Source organism: Mandrillus leucophaeus, unplaced genomic scaffold (genome assembly GCF_000951045.1).
Source record: "Mandrillus leucophaeus isolate KB7577 unplaced genomic scaffold, Mleu.le_1.0 Scaffold3, whole genome shotgun sequence".
NCBI classification, from domain to species: Eukaryota; Metazoa; Chordata; class Mammalia; order Primates; family Cercopithecidae; genus Mandrillus; species Mandrillus leucophaeus.
The window spans coordinates 2,971,819-2,979,273 of record NW_012103142.1 but is presented as its reverse complement, the minus strand read 5'-3'; positions in this window follow the sequence as shown (position 1 = coordinate 2,979,273).

The following is a 7,455-nucleotide window of genomic DNA, read 5'->3' as shown; positions in this document are numbered from 1 at the left end:
AGGCTGGAGTGCAATGGCGTGATCTCGGTTCACCGCAATCTCTGCCTCCCGGGTCCTGGTTCGAGCAGTTCTCCTGCCTCAGTCTCCTGAATAGCTAGGATTACAGGCACCCACCACCATGCCCAGCTAATTTTCATATTTTTAGTAGAGACAGGGTTTCACCATGTTGGCCAGGCTGGTCTCAAACTGCTGACCTCGTGATCCGCCCGCCTCGGCCTCCCAAAGTGCTGGCATTACAGGCATGAGCCACCTCACCCAGCCCATGACTTTATTTAAAAACCATTGTATACTTTTGTTTACAGGCAGGATTCGGCTTGCAGCCTGTAGTATGTAATCTTTGCCTCAGAGTCTTTATGGTGAAAGGTAGGCATTAATAGGCCTACTGTTGCAAGTTCCCTCTCTGAGTGATAGTATTAAGCACAGTTATGGAAGAGCCCCATGGTTCCAAGGGCCTCTTTGGAGGATTAGCTTTGGAAATTTGAAAAAAGATCAACTGTGAAGACCATAGTATCCAGTTTTTCAACTAATTTAACAAGGTATAACTTCAGAAAGTTACCAGAAGCCCACAAAATAATTTGAATACACTTGATTTTCAGATAACTGTAGTAAAATGTTTCCACTAAACACAAAAATCAGTTGGCAGGAGCTAGATAAATAAAAATCATGGCTTGGCATGGTGGCTTGTGCCTATAATCTCACCATTTTGGGAGGCCAAGGTGGGAGGATCACTTGAGCTCAGGAGTTCAAGACCAGCCTGGGCAATTCAGTGGGACCCTGTCTTAAAAAAAAAAAAAAAAAATTAGCTGGGTGTTGTGATGCACGCTTACAGTTCTAGCCATTTGGAAGGCTGAAGTGGGATTGCTTGTGCCTGGAAGGTCAAAGCTGCAATGTGCCATGATTGTGTCACTGTACTCCAACCTGGGCAACAGAGTGAGACGCTAACTCAAAAAAATATATAATAAAATAATATAAAAATCATGTTTATTTGTACCATGGAGTGCCTTTATTTGTGTTCTTAAAGTTCAGGTGTGTAATTCATTGCTATTGGGTACTTTATCGGTGGCTTAAACGCCTTAAATAATATTGATGAGTATTTTAGGATGGCATATCAAGAAGTTTCAGAAATTTTAATATATATTTTAACTACCACGTAAGAATTGTCACCAATTCTTGTTTGGTGAACAAACATCAATAGTATGAAGTTTGGTACTTGTAGTCAATCATGTTGATAACCTTTTTTAATGTACTCAAATTCTAAAATATGTGATCTGAATGTCATAGAGGCCTATGCATTTTGAACAAGGCTAACAGTCCTTTTGTGGGTAGTCTTGTGATTTTTTTTTTTTTCTTTTGGAGACAGAGTCTCACTCGTCTCCCAGGCTGGAGTGCAGTGGCACAATCTTGGCTCACTGCAAACTCTGTCTCCCGGGTTCAAGTGATTCTTGTGCCTCAGCCTCCCAAGTAGCTGGGATTACAGGCACGTGCCACCACACCTGGCTAATTGTAGTATTTTTAGTAGAAGTGGGGTTTTACCAGGTTGGCCAGGCTGGTCTCAAACTCCTGACCTCAGGTAATCTGTCCACCCTGGCCTCCGAAAGTGCTGGGATTATAGGCGTGAGCCACCACAGCCTCTTGTGAACTTTTGTTTCCTGAAATACTAGGGTAAGCCTTATTTTGTAACTGATTATCAATTACCGTGTAGGCAACCGTATCTTTCTGTTCATTCACTTTGCTTTTTTTTTTTTTTTTTTTAAAGGGTCTCACTGTGTTGCCCAGGCTGGTCTTGAACTCCGGGGCTCAAGTGATTCTCCCACCTTGGCCTCCCAAAGTGCTAGGATTACAGATGTGAGTCAGTATGCCTGGCCCACTTTGCTTTTAATTATGGTGCTACTCTTCAGCTTATGAACATTTTTTGATGTGCCTCCACCTAGCAATTTGATCAGAGCTGCCAGGTTTTTTCTGTCTACATATGAGCTTGAGGACAAATTCCCTTCTAGTTTTTATGCCTTTTAGAATAGATTTAACAGGAATTGTATTTTGCATTTTCCTTTACTAGAAGAATGTGGTGGGATAAATTAGGTAATTCATGCTAGTATTTCTAGGTAGAAGGATAATACAGGTATATGCTCATACGCTGTTTATCAAAAAGAGCTTGTCCTTTTGAATTACACAGTCCCGGATTTCAGCCTGCCTCCAACACCATTGTTAGGTGAACATGAACAGTTTCTTTTGACTTTCACTTCAAGTTGCCTTATCTGTAGATGGCAAGGTTATAAGGATGAAACTGCGTTGAGTGCCTAGGCCAGTACTAAGGTGAAATCAGTTTTCGGATGACTGCTTTCTTTCTTGTGCTTCCTTCTTTACCTTAGATGGGTTTATCTTTGTCTTTTATGTGACTTTTTTCCCGAATTTTTATTTTATTATTATTTTTTATTCTTAGAAACAGGGTCTTACTTTGTTGCCCAGGCTCTGGAGTGCAGTGGTGTGATCATAGCTTACGGCTGCATCACACTGCTGGGCTCAAGGGATCCTCCTGCCTCTGCTTCCTTAGTAGCTGGGACTACAAGCATATGCCAAGACTGGCTAATATTTTTTTTTTTTTTTTTTTTTTTGTAGAGACGGAGTCTTGCCATCTGGCCCAGGCTGGGCTCAAGCATTCCTCCCGCCTTGGTCTCCCAAAGTGCTGGGATTACAGGCATGGGGCCATTGTGCCAAGCCTATGTGACATTTCTTAATACTATTCGTGTATCAAACTAATAGTTTTAGCTCATGTGTTGGTGTTTCATTTTCATGTATATTTCATGTATATGTATGTGCATATATATATGGTAGAGTTTGGAATATAGTCACCTGAGGATCAGGGTTGAATTATATTTATTCGTATGTAACAGCTGATAAACTTAGGCACTCAAATTTTTATTTTGATAGTGTTAGACCCTGGCTGCAGCTTAAGATTTCTGAGTTGAGAAACTTAGACTACTTGTGAGTATGTCTCAGAAGTTAAGTTCAGATAAAATTAGATATGTAAAGGATTATGTCAATTTGCAAAAGAAAAAAATCTTTTAGGAAAAATATATATGGAAAAGGTAGTGGGAGAAATTTAGCATTTATTGAGTTCCATTGTGTGTAGGTGCTAGAACTTAAAATAGCGTCTTGTTAAATCTTTGCATCAGATCTAAGTAAGTGTGATAACTCTAGAAGGGATACAGAGATGACTGGAACACAGTCCTTTCCTTCAAGGGATTTAGGATTTCTTAAGGGAAATAAGTGTACAAACATGATTTTCTTCAATCTTCTGTAACAGTACCAAAAATTGGGTGGCTAAACAACAGAAATTTATTGTCTGACTGGCTAGAAGTCTAAAAGGTGTCAGAGGGTTGATTCCTTCTGAGGGCTGTGAGGGAGAATGTTTCAGGCCTCTTTCTTGCCTTGTAGATGGCCATCTTTTCCCTGTGTCTCTTCACATCGTCTTCCCTCTGTATGTGTGTGTCTCTCGACATCCAGATTTCCTCTTTTTAAAAGGACACTAGTCATATTGGATTCAGGCTTATCCTGATAACCTCATCTTAACTTGATTACCTCTGTGAAGACCCACCTAAATAATGTCACTCACAGTTATTGGATTCCAGTATGTTGGACTCCAAAATATCTTTCTAGGAGGGGCACAATTCAGCCTCTAACACAGGCCTCAGAACGTAGTTCGCTGCATTAGGAGATCTTAACCATTCCCCACTCCCAAGACAGAAAAGACAAGTTTATATGTAAGTAAACTAAAGTTTCAAAGATGCTTTTTCCAGTCAGCTTTTAGTCTCTGTCTCTCTCTCTTTAATTTTTAGATTTTTTTGTTAGGTAAGAGATGGAAATCTCACTATGTTGCTCAGGCTGGCCTTGAACTCCTGGGCTTAAGTGATCTTCCACCTCAGCCTCCTGAGTAGCTGGGACTACAGGTGTGTGCCACCACGCCCAGCTTTAATCCATCTTTTAGAGCCATAACTAAATCATTTCTAAGACCCCAAACATACCATCTTTTTTTTTTCTTCTTCTTCTTTTTTGAGATGGAGTCTTGCTCAGTTGCCCAGGCTGGAGTGCGGTGGCGGGATCTCGGCTTCCTGCAAGCTCTGCCTCCCGGGTTCATGCCATTCTCCTGCCTCAACCTCCTGAATAGCTGGGACTACAGGCACCCGCCACTACGCCCGGCTAGTTGTTTTTTTTGTTTGTTTGTTTGTTTTTGTATTTTTAGTAGAGACGGGGTTTCACTGTGTTAGCCAGAATGGTCTCGATCTCCTGACCTCGTGATCTGCCCATCTCAGCCTCCCAAAGTGCTGGGATTACAGGCGTGAGCCACTGCGCCCGGCCACATACCATCTTTAAGTCAGTTCCTCTTCCTGAATTTCCATTTTCTGAAATCACCATTTTGAATCATTGCAGATAAACTCCAGCATTGCTCACCTCCTTACTCAAATGTCACAACACTACTTAAAATAGCATGAGCACACTGTGTCCCCTTGCCCTACTTGATTTTTCTCTATAGCTCTTTTCATAACCCGACATTGTAGAGCATGTATCTCCTGGAGAGACTGAGATAGGACTTTGCTGTCCCAACTTCTGCTGTTCACCAGCTAAAACTCAGGAACCAGATAGGTTCAGATAAATTAGTGCTATTTTTTGTCACTTCATGCTAGAATGTAAACGCAATGAAGGCAGGGACCCTGTACTTGCTCACAACTGCATTCTCAGTGCCTAGAGAAAAGTACCTGGGATATCTACAGACACTCAGTAAAACTAAGTTGAATAAATGAACGAATACTTGCTTGTTTCTTTTGTTTTCTACCTACAATGCTAAAATTTATGTTCAGGCACTGTATTAACCACAGGATTAACATATCCTCACAAGTGCCCTATGAGGTAGGCATCATTTCTGCTTTCATTTTACACATAAGGCAAGAGGTGCAGAGAGCTTCTTACACTAATAGTTTATTCAGAGTTTTGGAGCTCTGGTACAAACTATGGAGCCAGGATCAAACTCAAGTCTCCTGACTCCAGAGACCTTTGCTGTAACTATTACCTCTGCAGTGGTCCCCAACATCTCTGCTTTCTGGTTCCCCTACATTTTACAAACCACCTTACCAAAGGAATCTTTTTTTTTTTTTTTCCAAGATGGAGTCTTGCTCTGTCACCCAGACTGAAATGTAGTGATGGTGCAATCCCAGCTCACTGCAAACTCCGCCTCCCGGGTTCAAGCGATTATCCTACCTCAGCCTCCCAAGTAGCTGGGGTTACAGGCGCCCACCGCCTTGCCCAGCTAATTTTTGTATTTTAGTAGAGATGGGATTTTGCTAAGTTGGCCAGGCTTATCTCGAACTCTTGACCTCAAGTGATACACCTGCCTCGGCTTCCCAAAGCTCTGGGATTACAGGCATGAGTCACCACACCCGGCTCCAAAAGAATCTTTCTAAAGCATTTCTTTTGTAGGGCCACTCTAATGGCTCCACTTCCTTCCATGTAAAGTGCTTCAGTGCTTGACATTTAAGGCTCTTCACAGTCTAGTTCTGTTGGGGGCAGAGGTGTAATGGACTTTAACTGAAGAATGAATAATAACTAAAGACGAAAGAGAAATACCTTGTACACATCCCTCTTCTAGGCATTTAGGATACGCCATTGAACAAAAAAAGGCTGTCCTCATGAAGCTTACATTCTGAGAGTGTCTGGAGGAAGACAATAAAATGTCAAATGCTGAAGAAAAGTAGCAGGGTAAGGGGAATGGCAGAGGGCATGTGGCAAAGACTGCTGTTTCATATAGGAAAGTCAAGGAAGTTCTCTGAAAGGGTGCTACTTTAGCACAGACCTAAGAAGATATGTATAGAGAGATGGGTTGGAGGGGGCAATGAAGAGACAGATCATGTCAGGTCTTGTAGGCCATTGCGAAAAAAAATCTGGAGTGTGGTGGTTGCCTAACTGCGCTTCATTAAAGATCACCAGTGTTTTGTTTTGTTTTGTTTTGTTTGTGAGATGGAGTCTCTGTGGTCAGGCTGGAGTGCAGTGGTACGATCCCAGCTCACTGCAACTTCTACCTCCTGGGTTCAAGTGATTCTCCTGCCTCAGCCTCCTGAGTAGCTGGGACTACAGGCACGCGCCAACATGCCCAGCTAATTTTTATATTTTTAGTAGAGATGGGGTTTCACCATGTTCGCCAGGCAGGTCTTGAACTCGTGACCTCAGGTCATCCGCTTGCCTCGGCCTCCCAAAGTGCTGGGATTACAGGCGTGAGCCACCGCGTCCAGTGTTTGTGTAGAATTTGTTGACATTTTTGTTTTGTTTTGGAAAATGTAAACTGGAGTTCAGAGGGGTTTAATGTGAACTGGAGGTCAAAGGGCTTTAAGAGGGAGGTTTTAGGGAAAACAGATAAGAAGGCATGCTTGACACTGGAAGAACCTGGCAATATGATAAATTAACTTTTTTGAGATGGAGTCTTGTTCTGTTGCCCAGGCTGAAGTGCAATGTCATGATCTTGGCTCACTCACTGCCACCTCCACCTCCTGGGTTCAAGTGATTCTTCTGCCTCTACCTCCCAAGTTCAAGTGATTCTTTTGCCTCAGCCTCCCAAGTAGCTGGGATCACAGATGCCTGCCATCATGCCTGGCTAATTTTTGTGATTAAATTAGCTTGTAAAAAATATAGTAATACATAGTTAAAAAATAATTTCTTTATTTCAGTAGTTTTTGGAGTACAGGTGGTTTTTAGTTACATGAATGAGTTCTTTAGTGGTGATTTCTGAGATATTAGTGCGCCTGTCACCCGAGCAGTGTACACTTAACCCAATATGTAGTCTTTTATCCCTAACCCCCCCATCTTCTCCTCAACCTTAAGTCACCAGAGTCCATTATATCATTCTGTATAAGTCCTCATAGCTTAGCTCCCACTTATAAGTAAGAACGTACAGTATCTGCTTTTCTCCATTCCTGATTTACTTCGCTTAGAATAATGGCCTCCAGCTCTATCCAAGTTGCTGCAAAAGACATTTCATTCCTTTTCATGGCAGAGTGGTATTCCGTGGGGTATAGATGCCACATTTTCTTTATCTGTTCTTTGATCGATGGGTACTTAGGTTGGTTCCATATCTTTGGAATTGAAAATTGTGCTGCCATAAATACTTTAAAAGTCCATTGCGTAGATACATATTCAAATATAATAAACATTCATATTGCAATGTATTGATCAAGGGGCCTGAGTAGATGATCCTTTTAGCAATTACTGGTTTTACCTTATGTGAACAAATTGGTAATCAAATTTAAATAAACAGATACAGGTGACTTATGCAGCTAATAAATATATTCTATTCACCTCTTGTTGGACATTTAGGTTTCTAATTTGTTGCAATAGAATACACAGTAGGTCGGGCGCAGTGGCTCAAGCCTGTAATCCCAGCACTTTGGGAGGCCGAGATGGGTGGATCAC